The following is a 25,460-nucleotide window of genomic DNA, read 5'->3' on the forward strand; positions in this document are numbered from 1 at the left end:
CATTTTCATAAGTATCTGCGCAATTTCTTGCTGGATGATGTGCGGATCGCAGGAGCTCCAAGGAAAGCACGTCCTCCTACATGGCTCTTTAGCCACGCCCCCTCAAGCCATCGTAACATTAATACTCTAGGAAGGGAAGGGCCCACTGGACTGTATGACATACCGCCCCATTTCTTTGTTGAATATTGATGGGGAAAATCCTGGCAAACAGAATAGCGAGAGAAGCCCCGAAACTGGTACACCCAGATCAATGTGGGTGTATCGGGGAGGAACACGACTGGCAATATCAGCCGCCTCCACCACGTGATGGACCATGTTAAATATCAGAAGGGGGAAATGGCAGTAGCCTCCTTCAATGCCATGAAGGCGTTTGACTCGCTGGAGTGCAAATGGCTTTTCCGAGTATTGAAGGAGTTTGGGTTTGGAGAAAATATCTGTGTGGCTCAGTCTGTTATATAACAAGCCGGTGGCAATGGTGAGGACCAATGAATGGGTCTTAGAGAGGTGGGAACTGAGTAGAGGGACAAGGCAGGGGTGTGCAATGTCTCTGATATTGTTTGCACTGGCCCTGGCGCCATTGGAAGAGTTCTTGCAATAGGAGATGGGCAAGGCAGGGATTATAGCGAGAGGGGTGAGGCACATATTATCGTTAAATGGCGGCAATCTATTATTATATGTGAATAACCCACTGGAGAATCTCCCAGTGCTGTTGGAGGTGCTAAAGACCTTCGTCAACTGTCGGGCTTCTGAATCAATGAGAAGTCACTGCTGCTCCCCCTGGGAGGGCTGAGAGGGTATCAGGTGGAGGATTTACCGGAAGGGGAGATAAAGTGGGAGACGGAATCATTCAAATACCTGCGCATCTGGATATTCCATGATACGGAAGAAACTTTCGTACATAATACGGGAAGTGCGCTATCAAGAGTAGGATACTTGGTGCAGTTCTGGAAAGGCCTAATCCTCTCCGTGATGAGGAGAGTGACACTGTGTAAAATGGTGATCCTCCCACGATTACTATACTTCTCCATCAACATGCCATATGTAACGAAGAAGATCTTTTTTTAAATGTTGGATGGTAGGGTGGGGGAGCTACTATGGAATACAGGACGGAGGAGGGTTTCCCTTGCGACGTTACGAAGGCCGAGGGTAGAAGGTGGATTAGGCCTACCAGACTATGAAAAATACTTTATAGTGGCTCAATTGCAAATGACACTGGAGTGGGGGCAGTTGGAAGGGGAAGTCCTGAGGGCTTTTTGGGCGTCTACCGCCTAACTGGAAAGGAATTGAATTCTTGTGGAGTCCAATGGGGAATCAAGGGACGACAATTGTGTTTGAAGCAGTTAGAGAAGTATGGAGGAAAAACGTTTGGAAGAAAGGATCTGAGGGGCCTTTCGAGAGAAATCTACCTTGGGGGGGTGGACTGGAAATTGAGGCCAACGATAGGAAGGGCAGGAACTCAGAGGCTCCTCGAAAAGGGGCGTCAGGTGGTAGGGGACCTGTTTGAGGGAGGAAAACTACTGACGTTTTCTGAATGGTGTGCAAAGGTTGAATTATCAAAGGGATTGTTTCTAGCATACGGGGCAGTAGTTCGGTGATTAGCGGAATTGTGGGATGGAATACCGGTGGAACCAAATCGAGCCCACTATTGCATGTACTGCTAGAACAAGCATGGTGGAGGGCGAGGATGTCACACATGCATAAGGCCCTCCAGGAGGAGGCACCTAGGGGAGAACTGACAAAGGGGAAGTGGGAGGTAGATTTGGGCTGCCAGATAATTGGAGGGGGAATGGACAGAGATCTGGGAGCAAGTCTAGAAAGTGTCACGGAACAGTAGGTTCCAGCTGGTCCAATATAACATACTGCATAGGACATGTGTAACCCCTACTCGGCTGCGGGCAATGAAGAGGACCTTGAGTGCCCAAGCTGTGGTAGGGGCCCAGCGGTACTTTGGCATATGATCTGGGACTATGGGGCTATAGCGGATTACTGGGACAAGGTGGTTAAAGGAGTGAATGCGCTATTGGGGACAGAATTGGAACGCAACCCGAAAACATGCATATGGGAAGAAACATAAATCGCGGAATAAAATGGCACGGTTCTTATTGATATTAGCTAAGCGGCGCATGCCGATTGCCTGGAAACACCCACAAGGGCCATCAATAACGCTATGGCAGGCAGACGCCCGGAGATGGGGTTTGGCGAAACTGGAAATTATACTGGGGACAAGGCCGAACATGGAGGATGACGGGGTGACGGAAGACTGGGGCCAGCTGCTGAATGATTTGGCTAAACCCAATGATTTAAAACCACCTGGAGGAGGGGGAAAGAAGAAGCAAGGAAGGAAGGGAGGGAGGAGGGATTGGAGGGCGTTGGATAGGATTCATAGGGAATAGTGCCTATAATTACTGCTATTCACAGGAAGGGGAGAGGCTGATGAGGGGGGGGATGTGGGCTAAGGTCTTGTGGGAAATGATCGAGAGACGGGAAACAGGGGACCAGGGGGAGATAAGTTGGGATTGTTTGTTTGCCCTATCTACAAATGCAAATAAAGAGTGTTTAAAAAAAAAGGTAAAGTCAAAGGGTTATTATGTTTAACACCAGAAAACTAAGAGGTTAGATATTTTTGGGCAACAGGCAAGAATTCCACAAAACATGTTTATCTATAAGACCGTAGTCATATGTGCTTCGCTCTCTCACCTTGACTCCTGACGAGAATCGTTTAAAAATTCCTGCACTTCTTTCTTGGCTCTCCTAGTTGCATGCTTGTCTTTCGTAGATGTCAGGATGTTGTGCTTTATACACAGGACATACCAGTGCCACCACCCCTGGTACCTTGTGCCATCTAGATAGGGGTCAGGCACTTTAAGATGCTTTGAAGGCTTCAGGCAGACCTTGGTATTATTAGGAGTCACCTGTTGAAAGGCGAACACAGACCTCCATGACTACTACTCCCCATACAAGCCTGGAGCACTAAGAGAGCCTCTGGTCTTGAGCACCCTCTTGCACGTTGTCTCTTTCTGTGGTCACCTCTATCTCCTTATAACTATCTCTTTCCTTCTCTATCACTTTCACCTCCTCCCCCTCCTCAGTATGGCTTGCCTATCTCTCTCTCTCGTGCCCAACATTCTGCAACAATCTATCTGGCTACTCCAACCCTCTCCCTGTTTTAACTTGTCTTCTCCTTCTCAACCTTCTCCCCTCCTCTGTCTATCTTGCTCTTTCTTTCTCTCTCTCCTGCTCCACCACCTTCTTTTCTGCCGTTTCTGCCTTTTCTGTTCCTCCTTTCTAATATCCTGGCCACCACCATATTCTCCTCTCCTCGCTTTCTCTCTACTGATGGTTTCGCCTCCTGGTCCTCCTGATGAATATTCTACACATGTCTGCTTCTTATTCATTCTCACATGGTCTCCCCATCTCCTCTGTCCTGATGCTCTTCTTCTTACTTCGCTCCGCTCCTCTTAGTAACACCGGCCCGTGGTGAGGGTGGTGAGCGTGGAGGATTCCCATCATTCCACGCTCTGAGAGAATCAGGTAGTGGTCAGACCAACTGGCTCACCCCCTTACATAAGATGGTGAAGTCAGTAATCTCACCACATCATCCAAAGCCGACGATTGTACTGCCATGATGATGGTACTCACATTTCCATCGGCAATGATTCTGCATTGCTGCAATTATTAACGTAATTCTTTACAGGCTTTCATTTTAGCATTGTGATTAGATTTATCTTTTAATGTAAAAAAACCTTTCGATATGTATGCAATGGAATGATCAAAACGTCAATCATTAACTCCATTTGCATTGTGTAATAGCATACAGTAGTATGTGCAACTACATGCATAGACTACTTTCTCTCTCTCCTGCTCCACCACCTTCTTTTCTGCCTTTTCTGCCTTTTCTGTTCCTCCTTTCTAATATCCTGGCCACCACCATATTCTCCTCTCCTCGCTTTCTCTCTACTGATGGTTTCGCCTCCTGGTCCTCCTGATGAATATTCTGCACATCTGTCTGCTTCTTATTCATTCTCACATGGTCTCCCCATCTCCTCTGTCCTGATGTTCTTCTTCTTACTTCGCTCCGCTCCTCTTAGTAACACCGGCCCGTGGTGAGGGTGGTGAGCGTGGAGGATTCCCATCATTCCACCCTCTGAGAGAATCAGGTAGTGGTCAGACCAACTGGCTCACCCCCTTACATAAGATGGTGAAGTCAGTAATCTCACCACATCATCCAAAGCCGACGATTGTACTGCCATGATGATGGTACTCACATTTCCATCGGCAATGATTCTGCATTGCTGCAATTATTAACGTAATTCTTTACAGGCTTTCATTTTAGCATTGCGATTAGATTTATCTTTTAATGTAAAAAAACCTTTCGATATGTATGCAATGGAATGATCAAAACGTCAATCATTAACTCCATTTGCATTGTGTAATAGCATACAGTAGTATGTGCAACTACATGCATAGACTACTGTTTTCTTACTTTGCTACCTGTTAATACTAATGTATTTTATCAGATAAAAATGTGTATAGCAAAATTAATTTCCATCTCCAAAACAATGCACTTCTCATCAAAGGAACATATTGTTTTTATTTCTGCTATGTTTTGTTCACTTTTTGAAACGCACATCATCATGCCTCTGTATCCAAATATATCTAAATACGTTTGTAATTTCAATTGATTATACTTGCTTTATTATATTTTGTGTACAAAAATCAGTTGTATAAAGCTTTGATTTTCTGACCCTTTTGTTTGCTCATTACAGGTGGCGCAGGAATATCATTAACTCACTTCATTCCTAGGCCAATAAATAATTCATATTTTTGCCCACCCACATTTGTCAGCATTTGTGCAAATGACAAATTGGGGTATGCTTAAAAGAATCCTTATGTTCCTTAATTGAAATGGTAAGGAGTGTGGCTGTAGAGTGTTGGGGGAGGGGTTAAGCAGAAGGATGGAAGAGGTGCAAATTAGAGGTCATCTATAATCTGTAATCAGGAATATCCTATGATACCATTGCCAGAGTAACAATGTTAATGTCCTAACCTATGACAGCAATTCTACCAAGAAAACATAAAAAAGCATCAAACAATTCATACGACAATCTGCCAGTAGAAATGAAGCTGGGATATGAAAACAAAGTTTATATGGAATTTCTTTCAATTTAGTTAACATAGTGAAATCAATTTCTATAATCCATAGCTATATTGAAAGAGTTAATCAGATACAGATGACCACTTTCCAACGAAAATGTGGGATCCAATTGTTCAGCAGTTTATCAAACTTAAAAAATGTAAGTAAGAAAAATTAAAAGAATGCATTTGTAAAAGGTTACAAAAGAACAATCAAAGTGAGCAGAATTTATGATATGCAAACAAAACAGGACACAAGTATGTGCAATGTGCGTACATTACTACCCAATACACAGTGGCCAGATTGATGTGAACAAGCACACCATTATTCCTGTGTCAGAATGCTCAGAACAGTGGGGATGAGTCACAAAGAAGTAACTACAGCATTATAGATTGGGCCACGGACCATTATTAGCCTCAGTCCATAAATTGGGCAAGGGTCAGTATCCCAAGTGATAATTACTCCTCCTGAGGTCTATAATACTATTAGCACATGGTAATAGCAATACATGTTTTGGAGGTGAAATTAATAAAAATGTTACTTTAATAGTGACTAAAGTAAATAGATAAACTGAATTAGTTAATTAAATGTGTTTTTTCTTTTCTAGAACTTAAAATATAATCCTACCTTCATAAGTGAAGAATTTTAATTGCAAACTTAGTTAAACTCTAGTATGTGTAAGATGAGCATGAATTGGGTATTAAGTAAAAGTAAACAGCTTTGCTATAAGAATTTTAAAGCATTTCCCCATGTTTTACATTTCTTTCATGAGTTAAATTGCATGTTCCACCAAAAAAGTCCTCTCAAACAGGAAGTGTCTCGATGAAAGATATCTTGCCTGAAAGTTGCACTGTTATTTCCCCAATTGCCTTCAAAGTCAGTATGTTCAGAATTTAGTCAATACCTGTAGTTATTGACTGCCCTCTGAACATTCTGATTGGCTGAGCACAGGTCAATAACGATTTCCATGTGCTAACATTAGTTAATTTTACCCTTGACTTACTTCGAGAGAGAACTATTCATATCAGAATAAAGTTAATATGAATAACTCTGACCTATCCCAGTCTAACCTCCAAAGAGGGTTTACTCTTTAGAAGTAACTTAAAGTTGCTCATACTAGTATGTTTGTGAAGTGCCTCCAATTTCATGACACTGTGTTCCAGCAAAACACAATCCACAGCCTGCTATACTGCATTGTTTCACAAAAGACAAACGTCGTGTACTGTATTTTTTAGAGAAGACACTATCCTGTCATAAGTTTCTAGGGCACTCTGTGGCTTTCTGGAAGTTTGAAGTCTGGTTTTCTGTCTTTCATGATGACATTGGGGTAGTTTGTTTAAAAATGATAGTTGGTTGAGATATGTTGAAGTTGCTATGAAACTGTTGAGGTTACTGTTCGCTGAAAGTAGCGTCAATCAATAAGTCGTACATTGGATGTGAACTGCCTGATGAAGGAGCATGTGATGTTCCGATAGCCATGGGGATAAAGGTGTCATCCTTTCAAGATGTCTTATTGCCTGCATCCAATAAGGACTACAGCCATCAGCCTGTTATCTGGATTAAGTGAGAAGATAGCTTTCAACCACTTCTTCCGCTCTGGGTGGTCTCCTCATCTTCCATCCACTCCATTAAATCAATGCCCCCCTGAAGTGAAAGCCCCTTCTGCTGCATTTAGGTTTGTTGCACAATTAGCATCGGTGGCCTGGGAGGCAACCAACAAGGTAACAGACTGAACAGGAAGGTGGGATCTGGCCTGGGACACTATTGTTATCTCTGCAAAAAAGATCTAAGTGTAATCTTATATTACAGATGGTGACAACACATCTCTATATAACTTCTCATATATACCAGTTCCCAGAGTAAAAGCGGCACCGGAGCAATTCCTTATAAATAGACACACCTTTTGAAGAAGACATTTTAAAAAGGAAACGAGACATGAGACCTAACATTAGGTACCTTAGGAAAAATCCTGACTTGATGAAATCCTCATGTCAGGAGTTCAGAAGGCGCTTATGCCAAAGTTATAAAAAAATATGGTTATCAGACATAGGGCCTATATGTACAAAACAGACAACCTAAAATGCTATTAGTCTTGAATTCCTAGACCTTCTGGGAATGTGCAAACATCAATGAGGCGAATCAGGAAACTTCGAAAACATCCAATTCCTGAAGAGAAGTTTATCTGTTCCCCTGGCTCCGAAACCAGTATTGCAGATACATGAGCTTGAGGGTTGGGACAACAAAATCATGGTGGAAGGCATGGAGAAAAGGATTAAACTATGCAAATCCTCTAGAATTAGTGGCCCTGGTGGTCTGCCGAACATGATGCTGAAAGGGGATCCCTCGTTATGGGCACCTGCCCTGCACCCTTTGTTTGAGCAAACAAGGCTGAGGTAAGGCTTTCTAGCTCATGGAACAAAAGCGTTGTCGTCCCCATTTACAAGAAAAAAGGAGACTGGGATTCCCCTTCGAACTATAGACCAATAGCGGTATAGGACTCAATAAACAATCTTTGCTGGTATAGTTCAGTATCTAGAAGACTGAGCAAGGTCTTCAATTAGATTATCATCGGCTCAGAAACGCTTTAGGAAAGGGGTAGGGCCAACCCTCGATGGATTCATTGTGAACACACTAAAAGATCAGTTAAGGCTGAATACAAATGCCGCTCTACGCATAGCATTTCTCAACATTCATGCCGCATTTGGTTATATTGAGAGTCGTCTGTGGGACAACCATGCAATTAAGATTGAATATGGAGAGGAATGTAAATCAGGAAGTTGAAACAAAAATGGGGCTTTAGCAGGGTTGTGTTGGTTCCCCGCCTGTTCAATTTTTATCTAAGTGATTTGGTGGATGCACTGTAGGAAGCACAATGTTTTCCCTCTAAATATGGGCATAAACATTTGGGATTTTTAGCTTTCGCAATGATTTTGTCCTGTTGGACTCAACAGCGAATGAGCTGCAATGGCAGTTAAGTGTCACACATAGCTACTTGAGAGAAAATAACCTTACAATTAACATCACTAAAATGGCCATTATTACCCTAAAAAACCCAAGAAGTTAGCCAGAGCTAATTGGTTCATCGATAAACAGAAACTAGTTACCTGTAATTGTATTACACATTATGAGTATCCTATATCAAACTCTAGATAGTAGATATATTTCTTGTATTTTTTTTTAAATTTTGATTGAATGTCAAATGGTTTGTAAACACAAAACCTAACACACATATCACAACATTCATAATACAAGATTTTAAAATATGACATAAGCTCATATATGTTTAGCACCCTACAACTTAACTACAAAACACTGGAACTTATAAAATGTCTGTTTTGTGAAGGCATCATGAAGCAAGACACAGACAACATATTTAAAGTTCAAACAAAAAGTATTTATTAACTTATGTCAGGATGGTGTAAGGCCCAACTTGCCCTATGCTAGGGTGGGATTTCCCTACCTAAAGAAACTAAAGTCATTCTGAGTCAGTAAATTCAAATTAGAAGTATGTCTGTGTCCACAACATATACTTGCCCTCACAGCTAAAGCAAAACAATGTGTAAGGATGTCCGCAATAAATGAAATAGTGTCCCAAATAAAGTTCTGTAGGCTTACTTTCCAGCTCCCCTTCGCAAGTTCAAAGTAGTTCCAACAAGCCTCGGGGTTCCCTTCCCCAAGTAGACAACACATTTGCAAAAAGGCCTCAGGGTTCCCTTCACCAGTTCCAAAAGCCTTGGAGTGTCTTCCCCAAGAAGCCAACTATTCTGGCTTGCCAATGTACAAGCACTTCAAGTCCCTTAATTCTCACAACCAGCTCCATGTTATCTTTGTGATCCTTCAGGTTCAGTTGATACAGATTGCTATCTTTCTCATACACTTGAGCAATCTTAGTTACAAGTGAAGAGTCTTTATCTGGACTTTCCTTGACTTTTCCAGACAAGGTATCCTCGGTCAAGGTCCACCCATTAGAGTTCATGCAACCGATCACCCTAGGTTTCTTGCTCACACAGGATTCCCTTTCCACACACCTGTGCTTTAGTTTGCATTCATTGTGAATTCTCCTTGACAGTCTTATTGGCTTTGCCACAGTGTGTTCTTCCACAAAACTCACTCCCTGTTGCTCATTCTCTTCCACCACCTTGCTTCCACAAATTTCATAAGAGTTGATCACTTGCTTTTTACTTGATTCATAACTTGCTTTCCACTGTATTCATAATCTGTCATTCTTTGACTTTAAATGTTCATTATGTGTATTTTACACCTGTTTCTATTTCATTCATGGGCTTCTCAAATCTTTCCTTCAGTTCGGTATTCAATAAAGACTTGTAAAGTGTTCCTTTGATTCGATATTCAATAATACATGCTTCACATTTACGTTCCTTCACTTTAAAGTTCTGCATTTGTTCGTAGTATTCAAAACACCTCTTACTTTGGGTTCACGGTCACTTGCATATACATTTCCTTTCAACCGGCATCACCATATGCCTTGCAGTAGCCCCAGGAGCACCCGGTTACGAGTGTTCCCTTTGATGCACTCACTGGTCCTCGGCAGCTCCTCTGGGAATTCTCCCTCTCTCTACTTGGCACTGAACACACTTCTCTGCGTGTCTGAGAGCAGTGCTCACCTGATACAAATCTTGCTGTGGGTTGCCGGGAGCTCTGCCTCTCACTCACAGATGCTACCGGTGGCGTATAGTGCTTCAGAGTCCTGTGACCCACAGCTCTGGCTGTGGGCACTCGACAGAGGGGACTCTGTCAACCTTGGTCCTTTCACGGCCCGCTCGGATTCCATGGTCAGTTTGCTTATAGCAGAAGCTGGCGTCCTGGCCTCCAGGAAGAACCCTCTTCACCAGCTCTCTTCTTTGCAGGAATTCCACCCTCTCAGGCCCGTCTCTCCCAGCTGGCATCTCTCCTGCTGCTTTCCCTTCCTTGCTGTCGGCTCCACCTTTTATGCACTTATGACATATTAATCAGTTACAGGTGTGAGCCCTTGAGTGCAATTGCCTGACCACAATTACTGGTGTTCTCTGGACATGCCTGTCCCTCACAATAGTGTCCAGGCCTCTTCCTCGTATCGGTACCAGAATGGTGTAACTGCATGTTAGTGTGTACTACTCCTAGTCGCCTCTTCTTCGTCCCAGTGCTAGAGTGGTATGACTGAGGGAAAATAAACCTATAAAGGTAGGGGGATAGGTTTGCTCTCACAAGGGAAGGAGGATACCCTCCTGTCTCGGTTAAAGACATCCTCTCCCCAACCCTCAAGAACCCTCCACCCAGCTAATCCTCCCTCACAGAACACCCAGTGTCAGTCAGGATCTAGTAGCAATGGCCTTTCCTTGGCCACCTGAGAAGAGGCCAAGAAGGGGAAAGAAGTGATGATGCCCTTAGATTCCTCACAGTTTATAAAACCAACTTGATACAACAATACATAATTTAATATAATCCTAAATTCATAACCCTAAGAACACGATATAGTGCAAATAATAGAGGCGTGCTGTAATGTTCCATAAAAAACCTTTCCAGAGAAAGTCCCAGGGTAATATTCATAGCTTTACTTATGAAAGCACTCAACTTGGAGGGACAGTGTGGCAGAACATATAACTAAAAGAAGTTGCTGGGTTTCTACATCCTCCTCACAATACTTTGGGCTTTCAATGTTAGCGTTTTTCCAGAGATACAGATTAGCTGCTGTAGGTAGAATATCCAAACGAAAGCGCATTATAATAATTGCACATTTCCATGAAGAGAATTTAGGCAAAACGTGATAGGGCACCCTGAGATCGGAAGCCCGTTGTCAAATTTGTGTATCTATAATCATTTCTAACTTTCTCTAATGTATTGACCCTGTCTTGCTTCCAGCTTTTCTGCTTGTAACGAAGTGTGTCCTCGTAGGGCTCATCTACACTAACACCCATCCTCAGCCACTGTGGTTCTCAATCACAAATCTTGTCTATTGGCTGTGCAACCTTTACAGTTTTTTTTGTCTAACAAGTCAAATATTGACGCGATGGGAGGGTGTACAAACTAATCACGCAGTTGTATGTGTTTCCAAAGCAATTTGGCATTGACAGATACCAGTCCAAATTCGTTTCTGAGACAGGCCACCGGCATAGTCTTAGGGAGTCCCAATACGCTCCTCCAAATATACCCTTGAAGACATTGAAATGAAAATTGCCCAGAAGATGATATACCTTTAAATCATAGGTCAACGTGGGAATTATTTTTGCCTCATAAAACCTAATTACAGGCACTCTAGAACATTTGCAAAATCGGTTGCAGAAGTGTTTCAGCTGAAGTTATAATAAAAGAAGTCCCTTGGTGACTTTGTATTCATTCTTGTAAGAATATGGAAGCCTACATACTTTATTTCCATTTCCTCCTCTAAGGTTACCACATTTAGCATCCAATTCAATTTTCCCAATTTGCTCCCCACTTTAAACACTAGAATCTTCGATTTTGCTGCATTAATAGTAGTATTGTTCATTTTTGCATATTGTTTAAACAATCTTATTAGATGGTTAATTCCCACTATATAGGAATCAAAATGTCATCAGCATATGTAAGCCAATATATATTTTGTGCGTAGACCGCAGGGGATATAAAAGTAGAGGCTGCAAGAAAGTCGCCAGGTATAAATTAAACAAATAAGGTGCAATAACGCACCCCTGTCAGAGACCATTAGATGTTTTAATTTTCTGGATAGTATTTCCCATCTGACTCAACCTTACCCATAATGAGATATTGCTATGAAGAGCTATGAAAATGTTCAATAAACCTGGTATATACCCCCATTCTGCAGCTTACGCCAAAGCAAAATCTGATTAACTTTATTGAATGCTTAAGAGAGCTTGATGCTTACTGCATAGATTGCAGGTGATTTTTCTGTGCCAAGCCAGTTGTTGTAATTATTCTATTATACTCCCTGCAGTAACTGTACCCACATTTCCTCTGAAACCTATTTGATGTGGGTGGAGGATTCCCTGAGAACCTGCCTTACTTTTTTAATTCTCTTAACACAAAGGATGCACATATTTTGGACCCTGTGTTCAGAAAGGCTATGGGCCTATATTGTTCTGTCTCATTCTTATTACCTTTCCTATACACTGGCAGAACGAAACAGGCAGTTTCTTTACTCTAAGAATTTCTCTAAATAATACAAATAACACATCTAACCAGAACACTGGCTATGCTTTTAAAACTATGGGCCTCATTACAAGTACTCCGGTCCGGAATTAACACTGCCGGTAAAACCATACCGGCACCGTTTCCATGTCCGCGCAATCATGACCCGCGGCCCCGGTAATAGCACCACCCTAAACCGCCACCGCGGAAATAGGGTTCCCCTTAAGTCCGTCTGCACTGAAACCCCTCCGTTACCGGCAACACTAAACACCGTGAGCATCACAACTAGCACGGACACGGAAATACCGGGAAAAAAATGGCGTAAAGACCGTGATCACGGTGGCGGAACCGCCGCCACCGCGAACATGGCGTTATACACTGCCTGCTGAACTGAATCAGGGCACAGGTGCACCAAATCAGCCCAGCTGGACTTAGCAGGCCACTGGGAGCATACAAAAGGGCCACACCCAGCCCAACACAACACAGAACCATGCAGGCAGCAGGTCTAGTAGCACTGGGACTGGGCCTACTCAACCAACAGGCAGTACTGCACATGGTGGCAGTAATGGCGCAGAGGAGGAGGCGTAGGCGGAGGAGGCGCAGGCGGCAACCAGCCAACCCTGCAGCTATGGCAAACCCCATTGCCCAGCCAGGCCGACCCCGCCGCCAGCCACCAATACCACGCATCAGGGCCTCACCCTGGAACCTCACCCCAGGACAGATCCACACCCTATACCGGCTGGACCGTGCAACAATCCTGCACATCACCGCCATGATTGAGGACAACATCAGCAGCCTAATTGACACCCCCACCGCCATCCCCCCCCTCTTGAAGGTTGTCTCAGTTCTGCATTTCCTTGGCACTGGCACCTATCAACACACGGTTGGTGAGCTGCACGGCATATCACAACCGTGTTTCTCAAAAATCCTGGTACAGGTACTGGATGCCCTGTTGCGCCATGTGTCGGAACACATAGCCCTACCCCGCACCCTCCCCGAGGTCATTGCCACCAAGTTGGCCTTCCATGCCATAGCAGGCATGCCAAATTGCATAGGCGCAGTTGACTGCACCCACGTCGAGCTGACAGTACCACATGCAATTGAGGTGGTGTTCCGCAATAGGAAACAGTATCACTCTTTGAATGTCCAGATGGTTTGTGATGCCATGCAACTGATTACACACTGCTGTGCACGTTTCCCAGGCTCATCACATGACTCAATGGTACTGCGGAATTCCACGTTGCCACGGTACATGGAACGCTATGCCGGACAAAACACGTGGCTATTGGGTGAGTACAGCTGACGATACTACAACCCTGTCGGAGTGGTGTGTGTGTGTCCAGGCCAATGAGCATTGTGAGTGTGCCGCTGTGACCGCACATGCATCACCCCCCTTCCATCTACCAAATACACAGCGGATGCCAAACATCATGAAGGAAGACATGACAGGGCACCACAATGTGCCCGTGCACACGCTGCCACAGCCAATCCCGTCACTGTCCCATTAACCCCGTGCCACTGCAGACACCCACCCTCAATTGAAACACTGCCCCAAAAAGCACGGGAGGCGTGTAAATGAGACGACGTGTATTTACTACTTCCGTACAGTGGAGTCACTCTGCCATGTGTGGACAGCACTGCACCATGACATGCACACAATCACATTTCACCCGCAGGGCACAGTAACCATGCAAGTTAATGTGTAGGCCCATATGCAGTCAGCGACATACCTCGTGATGCCCAAGACATACCTCCATACACTGCATGGTACATATGCATGAATGAATGATGATACAAGAATGCACAGCAGCAGATGAGGACATCATGCCACAAACACTGACATGTTCCCCCATCTACATCCCATGTAGGTGATGCGGGATATGCACTCACGCCATGGATGATGACACCTGTACGGAGACCAAGGAACAGGCATGAAGAGGCATACAATAGGGCACAAATCCGCACACGTGGAATGATTGAGAGGACATTTGGACTGCTGAAGGCCCGTTTCCGCTGTCTGAGCAGATCTGGCGGATCACTGCTGTACAGCCCAGTGAAGACGGGCAAAATCACGCTCGTATGTGCCATGCTGCACAATATATGCCTGCGCAGGAACATCCCAATGCCACCAGACGCAGATGAGGAAGATGGGGATGGGGATGGAGATGGGGATGGGGATGGGGATGGGGATGGAGATGGGGATGGGATGGCACCGCCTCCCCCTGGGGGTCCACATGATGGCCAGAGAGCACGGGATGCCCTGATTGGCATTTACTTTTCAGTCACAGCACATTCACAGAAATGCACAAACATGGTGACGACAATGAATTAATAGTTGCACTGCTAAATAAATGATCAATGTCCACACATGTATGTCTTGATTTGAAATGGAGATGTATTGATGTGATAACAACAGGGAAGAAGGTGCATTGGTTAGGGAAGCTGTACACCCGGGGCCACCCACCACCCAAACGTGCCCACCCCCACCCAGAGCCCATTGTCCAAACCCCCAAAACTACCTACCCCACCACCCAAACGTGCCCACCCCTCTCACACCCTTGTAGTCCACATGTGTCCTGCACTGCCCCACACACATGCCATCACTTCCGCGTGCGCTTCTGTGCCTGTGCAACCTTGCCCGAAGGACCCGTTAGCCTACTCGAGCGCCTCCTTGGACTGGCAGTAGTGGAGCTGGATGGGGTGGTAGTGTTTGATGGGCCAGAATCTGGGATTGAGGGCATCCGTGCCAGATTTTCCTGTTGGCCAACCAACATGGCCTCTACAAGCCTGGAGGTGTGGTCGTTGCCCTCCCGCACATGGCGTGCAGGGGTCACTATGGTGCTCGCAAAGCGTCCAATGGACCTCGACAGGCGACGCACTGAGGCGCTGTAGCTCTCCCTCTGCAGCCTGGATTCCTCTAGCTGCCTCTCCACCAGCTGGGTGAGGGTAGCCTGCTGGTCCTCCATCCGCTGCATGCGGGCATTCAGTTCGGCCATGGATGGGGTGGGTGACCTCATGGGACTCCCCAGTGAAGTGGGGCTGAACCCCAGCTCATGGAAGGAGCACAGGTCTTCCAATGTGGGCATCTCCCCCTGTGGCCCCGTTTCCGAGTGCTCTTGCGGGGCACTGTTATCACTGAAGGCCGCCCCCTCTGCAGTGCTGCTGCCTTCGGTGTTGTGTTGGGTGTCCATGATAGGTTCCCGTGGCACCTGTCTAGACTCAGCCAGTGTGGAGACGGTGGGGATGTCGGTGGTGGTGGTGTGCCGCACATCTGTAGTGGCTGGTAATGTGGCCAGAGGTGCAAAACTGCCGGCAGCATCCTCCTGTGTGGTTGCGGTGGCTAGTGTACTTGCCGATGCAGATTGGCTGGCCTGTTGTGCAGTATCACTGTCACTTGAAACGGCTGTGGGGACACAAAGGGCATGCAATTAGTGTTGTTGTGGTGGCAGATGGGTGCATCACATGCGTCATTGAGATCGTACATTGAATAGTGTTAGTCACATGCATCTGATTGCTGGTGTCTGCATTCAGTGATATTGGTTGCCATACGGATCATGATGGGTCCTTTGGCCCACACATGCACTGCCTGGGGGGGGTTGTTAATGGGTCCTTTGGCCCACACATGCACTGCCTGGGGGGGGGGTTGTTAATGGGTCCTTTGGCCCACACATGCACTGCCTGGGGGGGGGGTTGTTAATGGGTCCTTTGGCCCACACATGCACTGCCTGGGGGGGGGGGGGGTTGTTAATGGGTCCTTTGGCCCAGTACTTACAACTGCATATTTACATGTGGCATTAATGTTTGGGCACTTACCGGCATCTGCAGGTGGGCTCACTCCTGCCTCAGCCTGCCCGATCCCATGGATTCCCTCTAGGTGGAGGACGCTGCTGCAACGCTCCTCCCATGCTTGCAGCCTCAGTGGGGAAGGGGGTCCTCCGCCTGTCCCACTGCTGCGTTGGCGGTGCGTGGAAATGAGGTTGCGTACCCTCAGCCTCAGGTCGTCCCAACGCTTGTGGCAGTCCTTCAAGCTCCTCACTGCCACGCCCACGGCGGTGCACTTGCGTGCAGCTTCGGCCCACACCTCCTTCCTCCGCTGCTGTGTGGCACGCCGTTGGTCGGCGCTGAACAGCATCTCAGCATTGTCCACAATGTGCTCCACCAAGACGGTTAGCTCCGCCTCGCTGAAGCGCTGTTTGCGCTGCCTCTGAGCAGGAATCCTGGCAGACATGCTGGTGGTCCCTTTTGGCTTCTCAGAGTTAGGATTGTGCTTGTGCTGGCTCTGGATGGCAATGGTTTGTGCTTTTATATGATGGCCGCCTCTCTGTTTCCTGTTTTGGCGATCATGGTATTTCCGGTTCTGTGTCCGTGGTGGCGGAGGCGGAAACGGGTTTAGCGCCACTTGTGGCTTCGTTATTTCCATTTCCGTGGGGTTTTCCGTGGCGGCGGTGACAACGTTTCCGAGTCCATGTGGTGCGCGCGACCGACAGCGTGTAATCGGACGGTTTTTCCGCAACCTTGCGGACACGGAAACGTTTTTACCGCCGTCACGGATTTTGCACGGTCCCGGACTGGCAGGTTGTAATGAGGCCCTATATTGCTTAACTCATTGGTTCATGGGGCTCTAGAGCCACTTCACTTCCTTTATTAAACTTAATATATCCTGTGTGTAAGATTCCAAATCCCAATTCGCAGCAGTGTTTTATAAGCTTTCAATGTTAGCTGGACTTGCATAAAGCTTTTCAAAATAAATTACCCAGTCCTTCTCTAATATTGTATTTTTTTGAACAAGCTATTGAGATTTAATTTCTGAGTTTACTAATTTCTAATAGCAGATATCTGACTTTCGTGTAATATTTTGCAGCATCAATTCCCCTTCATTCTGGTGAATTAGGTAACGTCTCACTTTAATCCTGTTTTTATACCTTTGTTTTTCCCCACGTATCAGTTCCTGCTTTTCCTTCTGGTCACAGCTTAACTTACTAATAATTTTAATATTCTTTCTCGTATTTCTATTTAATTCCTGAATTGCCTCCACGTATACCCTTGGCCTGCTTCACTTTTCTTCTATTCTAAAGGGGGTGAAAATTAAAGAGTTCTCTACAGTTGTGTGAAAAATGCCCACTAAATCAGTGTATCACATTCATCCCTTCTTTGAGCACACTGAAGTTTGCTTTTAACTGCTTGCAGGAACTTTCCTACCATTGTATGTGACCACACCAATCTATTCTGACCTGTATTAACAATAACTTGCGGTATCAGTATCATATTCTCCCTAACAGGTCCAGTATGTATCTGAAATCAGATGATTAGCATATTATGGTCACTGGGGGCCCTATCATGTATAGAGAAACGCGCACACGTTTGATACAAATTTTCTGTGACAAAAAAATATCCTCATTCTGTGTGTTTCTGTTCCAAGTTAATGCCCCGACATCATCCCCACTCACATTTCCTTTCATGGCCAAAAAATGAAATTTCAGGAAAAAGCTGCCCACGAAGTATCCACCTAGTCCCATCCTTAAAGCTCTTGTTGCTTTGCAACGCTTCGTATTATAGTAAGCAGTCCACATTAAAGTCCTCTGAAACAACTACATACAATTTTTCATGGGAATTATACCACTCCAACAAAACATCTTCTGTTTCCCGTTGTATCTTCCCCACTGGACTTCATGGGAGCTACCATGTACATTCACAATAAAAATATCCCTATTGTCCACCTTGGTCTCTATGTGCACAATCAGTAAATACGTTGGATGGCAATGCAAAATATCTGCCCCTGTGTCCAAAATGTACTGCCACCAGAAGCCCTCCCTGAGGTCTGATCTAGATGCTCTTGAATGCATTTTGTTGACATATAAAGAAGCCATCTAAAAATGCAGTCTCTTTAAGGAAAGTCTCCTATAGTATAATAATTTCAGCATCTCCAACCTGATAAATAGGATTATATACCTGGGTAAGGTGGTGGAAACCCCAGGTATTCCACGTTAGTATGCTTAAACCCTGGTCTCTTTATACCATCCTTTTTCTTTTTGGCTATAAGAGCTGACATTACCCAGGACCAGTCTTCCATTACTAAGAAGTCTTGTCGCCTTCTCTATGCAACAACCACACTTCTAGTGGACTCCTTTCCCAGAGTACAGGAAACGCACAATTTTTCAATGGGATTTCTAAAAAACATTTCTAATGGGCTGGAGCCATATCCTTAACAGTTTTATGTCAGATCCCTGCAATAAAAACACATGCATTGATGCCAAGACATTTCTGCACCAAGAGTGATGGTGATGGTATATCTAAAATTTCTTAGTCGATCTGTCATCATATGGTAACTCAACTCATTGTGCACTTAGGAACAGACAAAGGTAGTGGATTTTTTGTGAAGACTTTTATTTAAATAATAATGGGGTTTGGAAAAATGCCTCACTAGCCCTAACACTGAGGGGTTTCCCTGCCTCCACAAATCTCACCAATGAAAGCGTCTTTGTCAGGGTGTCAAAATAATGTTCTCCGTCTATTTAAAACCTAATCTGACCCTCACATTCTGTACTCTGCAAAAAAGTACAACAAGGGGAAAATAAAGTGTCTCTCGGCTGCTACTCTGCAGCCTTGTTCAGTTCTGCAGCACATAAATCCAACATGTAAAGCAACAACAAAAGTGTTCCAAAATAACGTTCCACAACTCTCAAAGTGGTTTCACTCCTCCCCTTTGTTCTTTGTAAATGCCAAGTATTGTCTCTTGTTTTCCAATGACTACATCCCAGTCTTTGGTAACCCAGCTAAGCTACCAGGTAGTAACTTGAAACGTGATAGCCAGGATGTTTTCCTTGACTGACTCAAAGCCTTGGTATACTCTCCTGCCAAGGTCTGTATTTCATCAGCCAAGCATAATTGGTCTTCTAGCCTGCCAAGTATATTTAGTTTACTTTTCAAAGCACTGAAACAAATGAAAGTCGTATTCCCAATTACTACAGGCTATTTTACTTTTGCTTGTTTCTTTTTGTTGATGCTTGCGTTGGTTGGTCTGGGCTCTCCTCTTCATCAAATGTTTCCTTGTGCAACATTTTGCTTCCCAAGAGCTTGGGTTTTCTTTTTGTCAAACTTGTGTCCATTGTCTAATCTTAAGGGTTGTGGGGTGCTAATTCTCTAAAAAAAAATGTATTCACCAGTCCACCAACAAGAGGACAATAAGTACCACATACTCAAAAAGAAGCAATGCTGTTTATTACAGCTGGGTGAGCACACATCAAACAGAACAGTGGATAGGTCTGATGGAAAGGCTTACATCTTAATGGAATATGAACAGTAGTTGTGTACCAACAAATACTATGGTCAGAAATCCATCGATGCAAATTGGAGAATTCACTTTTTCTATGTTTCCCAGGGATTTCATTGGTTGTAGACATCTCCTCCTCGAGATTTACGATGATTAGTGAAGCGTAATTGAAGCTAACAGTTTCCCATTACAATGCCTCCCCATGTGGTACCACATTTATTCACACCCCACCCCGGAACAACTTGTTATTAGTGAAGTAACATTTGTGATGACCGCCAGAACTTTAATACACTGGCATTGGTGAGCACCACTGAGAACGGAACACGAGACACCCTCAGCTAGTGGGAAAGGGGATACTCGCCTGTTAGATTAGGACCTTCGTGAACTCTGTGGTAGATACTTTGGAGGCTGCGCACCTCCCCAGAGCTCAAGAACTTGGCGTTTGATTGGTTCTCCCAGGGGTATCAGGTAATATTATCTCCCATAAATAAAGTCGCCGTGCATATAGTCGCCGGGAAACGACATAGGCATTATTTATGGGGTAAAAGGGAGCTGGGGCTGTGGGGGTGTTCCTTGCTCCCTTTTAAAAAAATATGGAGGTTGCGGGGGGGGGGTCCCCCGCAGGTTCCATGGGGTAATATTGCCGCAAATATGCCGCCATTCTTGTATGGTGACATTTTTGCGGGGATATTATCACATGGAACCCTCCCGGGAACACCACTCTGTCCAGTGTTCCTCTCACACAGCCACCTTCTGATGGGCATCGGCAGTCATGTGACCGGGACACTAGTACAGAGCAACCCTCCCTGCTGCCATGTGCGGTGGCTAGTTTGGCTGACCACCCTGTAATAACATCATCTCATTCTAGTCATGTTTTTTCTCATGACGAGTAGCTTAAGCCCCACCCCTTTGCAGATCCCTTTCGTATTGGCCATGTGTTTCAGATCGAGGTTTCTCAGGTCCAGCCCGCCTGAGGAATTTCCCACTAGGCGTGTTTATGATGGCCTTATTTTTATCCTTCCCCTTCTTTAGCTAATCATTGGACAGTATCTTGGACTCTGTATACACCCAATACATCATTACCCTCTACCGTTCCCGGAGAAGCACTTTGTATGGGCGTCTGTGGCTTAGAAAGCCTGTGTCATTTCCCATGTAGCTGCCTCCACCGTCCCCCCCCCCCCTGCTTTACTCTCGCAGTTGGTAGGTGCATCCCCCTGTCTGGTGCTGAATTAGTACCTTTAATAGATTCCCCTCTTCGATTGATCTTTTGATCAACATTTCTGTTCCTGTCATCCCTTCTCCATTTTCCTTGCATGCCCACACCCTTTTTACTCTAGTCATGTCCCCTTCCTCTTCATATCCATATAAATCTTCCCCAAAAAACAGTGGCCCTCATTCCGGGTATGGTGGTAGTCATGGCGCTATTTGCGCCATGACGGCCTCCCATACCGGTACCGACTCCAGTTTGGTTCAATGGGGACTTACCGGTCCATTCCGACCTTGGAGGGACCGGTAAGTCCCCATTTACCAAACCATTCCCCATTCCCATTTGAGCCGCCATAGGGCTCAATGGGAATGGGGAGGGCACAAATAACAGGCCGGCATATGCCAAGCCCGTTATTTGCACCCAGGTCCCTTAACGGATCCCGTCCTTAACGCCTGGTCGGACCAGGCGTTAAGGAAGGGACCTCGTAGAAGGACGGTAAGGGATTACCGTCACTGTTCTCCTTACCAGTGTCCGGTATCCCTTACCACCCTACTCGGAATGAGGGCCAGTATCTTTGTTCCATCAGGTGAACACTCTCCTCATAATGCTTTGTAATTTTCCAATTCTGATGAGGGTGCACTGAACATTATTTCTACTTCATTCTCTCATTCATTCATAGTGGGGTGTTCCTCACCTAATACCTCCTTGACCTTGTAATGCTATTATTGAACCTTTCTTATGCTGGTGGCATTTACACTAATGGATGATCAGACTGATACAGATGGTGATGAGGATCACATTGAGCACAGGCACAGTTATCTTAAATGCTGCTACAAGCCTTTTTGGTGCCCAGGTGAATAATTAATCCAGCAAGGTTGCTGATGAAATGTCTTGCATTTCTTTTGCCATTCTCTTGTGTATTCTTATTTCCTCTACTGCATCGGTGATTGTTCCAGAGTTGGAGCATCATTAGCGGGGTTTGTGGTGCGGCACACGCTGTCTATCGTATGGCACACCCCTCCCTCCATTGCCGTCATAAGATCTAAAATGAAACGATTTTGGAGGGTCATTAACTTTAGGGCCCGTAGCTCTTCATGCACCGCGTCGAGTCTCTTTTCGGTTGCATTTGCCAGTTAAAGCAGTTTGTAATGTGTGATCTGCAACCACTTTGCATTGGCTGCCGCTTGTATCACAGGAAGCAGGAGAGAGGTAAAGTAGACAGATGCTGAGCTGAACAATTTCAGATGGGGTGTTCTCTAGGCTCTTGGCGGATTCTGCCGAGATGTAGTTGCTGATGGGACCTTTTCTTCCTTGTTACCTTGTGTTTGTTTGTATTTCTGCTGGCACATTCTATTTATACGTGAACACCTCATTGAGCGGTATCAAGTCTGCACAGGGCACAACTAAGGTAGGATTATGGAGGGTTACCAGTGCACAGGTACCCTTCCAGTCTGGTGGTAGCTGGGCATATGCTCTCGTTCCACATGCCCACCAGGGGTCCATCACAACTGCAGTCCCCTTTTGCAACGCCACAATGTCCATCGGCCTCCTGAAACCGGTATTCATCCATTTGCTCTGAAACACAAAGAATACTGTGAGTGATTTTATATTTTCTGGACGTGGGTTATCGTTTATCCATGTTAAAGCATGCACATTATGGTTCCAAATGTTCTTGCATCCCGCATTTATTTTCTTAACCACCCTTTCTTCGGAGCCCACCAGTCCTTCTGCAAGGCACTGTGCCATTCCCCATTCCCATTTTCCATTGTGCAGCACCGAATCCTGGATTTGCATCAAGGGTCTGGCCCTTTGTTACATATTCTAGAACCAGGTGCTTACTCTTCTCCCCCTGGACCATACTTTCTAGCTATATGAAGTTGTCCTAATACACCTCCTCCCGCTCATCAATCCACTTTACTTCCACTGTATGCCCATTGAACATACCCCTAGTCCTGCAAAAAGCCCTGTGTACCAGACATCCTCTGTCTTCTGCTGTCACCTCTTGTGGCAAGAATTGCTTCGGCGTTCCTGTGAGGTGTGGGATGAGTGAGCACACATAGCATGTACCATTGGTGCTCCTTGCCCCACCTTTTCATATCCCCATACCATATATTTTCTGAGGCCAGGCCCACTTCCTCCCCAATAGTTTTGTAGAATTATTTTGTGCTAGTTATGCTCGCTTAGTGTCTGTCCATCGCCACCAGCTGATGGGCCCAAGTTATCCTTGCGTGCTATATGCCAGAAAAGGAGACAGAAAACAAAGATGCAGAGAACAATACAACACTTTTTACATCCACCCCACTCTTCTCTTTAATCCCAACCCCTTTTCTTTTCCCTCGTCTGTTTCTATTGCAGGCCTTCTGTAACACCTTATTATAGTACAAAATGTTAATGCAATTTGGCTAATACTCCCCATCAAGTGATTCTGCCTCTTCCCGATGTTCTGCTGGTATCGCAATGAATGTCTGAGTGGTGCATCCATGCACGTTGTTCTTTTATTTTCACTGTTTTGGGTTTGGAGAAGACTACTTCAAATGTACCACAAAACTGAGGCTACTTCTACTTTCTCACTGTTTCGAATAAGTACTCTGTCCCCCTAGATAAAGAGGCTGTGTTGGTGGAAATGCTTGACGGCCTTGTGCACACTCTTCAATGTTGGTTCGCTCACTTGTAGATTGCTGGCCCTGGCGGGAGATGTAGCGAACGAAGCACATTGGTAATCACATTGGTAATCTCGGTTAAATAGTCTTTCACTTCATTGCCAAGGATTTCTGAGCTAGGGTTCGCATCTGAAATTGAACATGAAGGTTGGACTAGCACATGCATTCTCCTTCCGTTACAATTTCATGTGGGGTCAGGTGGTGCTCCGCAAAATGTGCGTTTGAACGGCGAAAAGTGCAGGAGGGAGGCAAAAAATCCAATTTCAGCAAATAGTAGTTATTAGCTTAGCCAAGCTGCTCTTTTAGTAATCCATTCATTCTCTCCACAGTCCCAATCGCCTGGGCTGGGGCTGGTAAACTGTGCAAAGTTTGCGTTTGATCACTAAGAGATGTGTTGTCTCCTCAAAGAAATCGTTGGTGAAGTGTGGCCATTATCTGACCTTATTTCCTCACATACATCACTGTGATGCTGGAAATGCATCGGAGGGACAGGGCCTTTGTATCCTTGTCCTTTACTGCTTTTTATCATGGCGGTGCAGCTCTCTCCTTTGGTTTTGGTGAACAGACCCATGGGATACCCTTATGGCACCCATGGGTAGGGGTGAAACCATGTGCACCTAGTGTATGTTTTTGGCCACCTGTGTCTGTGTGTGTGTGTGTGTGTGTGTGTGTGTGTGTGTGTGAGTGTGACCCACAGAGCAGGGTACGGGCTGGTGGCAGCTCCGTGCTGAATTGACTGGTGCCCTGAGCGTCCTCCACTTTGGGATGCCCAGTCCCTGTCATTGGAATCGGTAGATACCTGATGGAGACAAAATGGCCCCCATGGCCTCTTGCCTTCCATCGCCTGTTACCTTGATCTTCCCGAAGTCCCGGGAAGCCCTGACTCTGTCCCTTCCCCCTGACTGGCTGTCCATATATGGTAGTGTGGGGGAAGTTCTGACCAGACTGGCTGGAGCCTTCTCAACAACCGTATGTTGTGGGTACGCCTGTGGGTGGGACCTGGGTGATTGGAGTGTGTGACGAATATGCATTCTGTGTTGTGGGTGTCTAATGTCTAGCAGTTGACACAATGACTGAGACAGCCCTGCCCGAAACCGGTATGAATGCAGTGTGGAGTGTTGAATGGCTTGGTACTTGTCCCAATACACAACTTGTTGTGAGTGTCTGGAGAGAAGTGAATGGCCTGAACGCACCGTGTGCCGGATTGGCTGCCTGCATGCATGCCCTTAGTCGTGATTGGATGCTTGAGTGTGACCCAGCGGATTGAATGGGAGATCAACAGTATATCTGGGGACCTCTCGCTGCTAGGAATCGTGTTCAGAAGTTGAAGTTCACTACGACGAGTAACTGGAGTAACTGAAGCTAGACCTTGAAGCCCTGCTGGACGAGAAGAATTGCTGTTACTCTCCTTCACAATCTGAAAGCTGCTGTGTCTACAAGGACTGACCCAGAGAGGACCTGGTAAGGCGCCCTCTTCCCGAGCTATGAGGGACCATTGTGCACCAGCTGATCTTTGCCTAAGCTCCCTGGTAGACAGACCTTCGACAGGCTGCCGACCCAATACGGGGAGTGCTGCGGAACTCCAAGGAGAAGAGCCCAGACTGTTGTCCGCCACTATCGACGACCGCCATCGCCGACCGGAGCCGCCGTGCTCCCGTTTGCCTAGTACTTCATTGATCCAAGGATGCTCTCGTCCGCATCGTCGCCGTCTTATCCTGCTGGAAAAGGCCTGACCATTGACGCGCCGAGGAGCATCCACCGGTGGGTTTCCCGCCACCCAAAGACCACAGACGCCGACGACTCAACGCCCTTGCTGTGCCACAGTTCTTAAAACTCTTTGCGGTCCAGAACTGTCGACACCAAGGTTCCCCGCACGCCTCTTCCTTGCAGGACGTTTACGCTTCGATTCCCCGACTAGGAACGCTACAACGCCAGGTACTTTGGGGTTGCAGAACTATTGGGAAGTCTAGTGTGAACAATATATGGACTGGGCTTGTATCTTTATTCTACAGGTTGCCCAGGTGGAGGGGGGGGGGGATCTCCACACAGAGCTGTGTTTAATTGTAG

This window comes from Ambystoma mexicanum, chromosome 13, assembly GCF_040938575.1.
Source record: "Ambystoma mexicanum isolate Mex_15411 chromosome 13, UKY_AmexF1_1, whole genome shotgun sequence".
In the NCBI taxonomy this organism is placed as follows: domain Eukaryota; kingdom Metazoa; phylum Chordata; class Amphibia; order Caudata; family Ambystomatidae; genus Ambystoma; species Ambystoma mexicanum.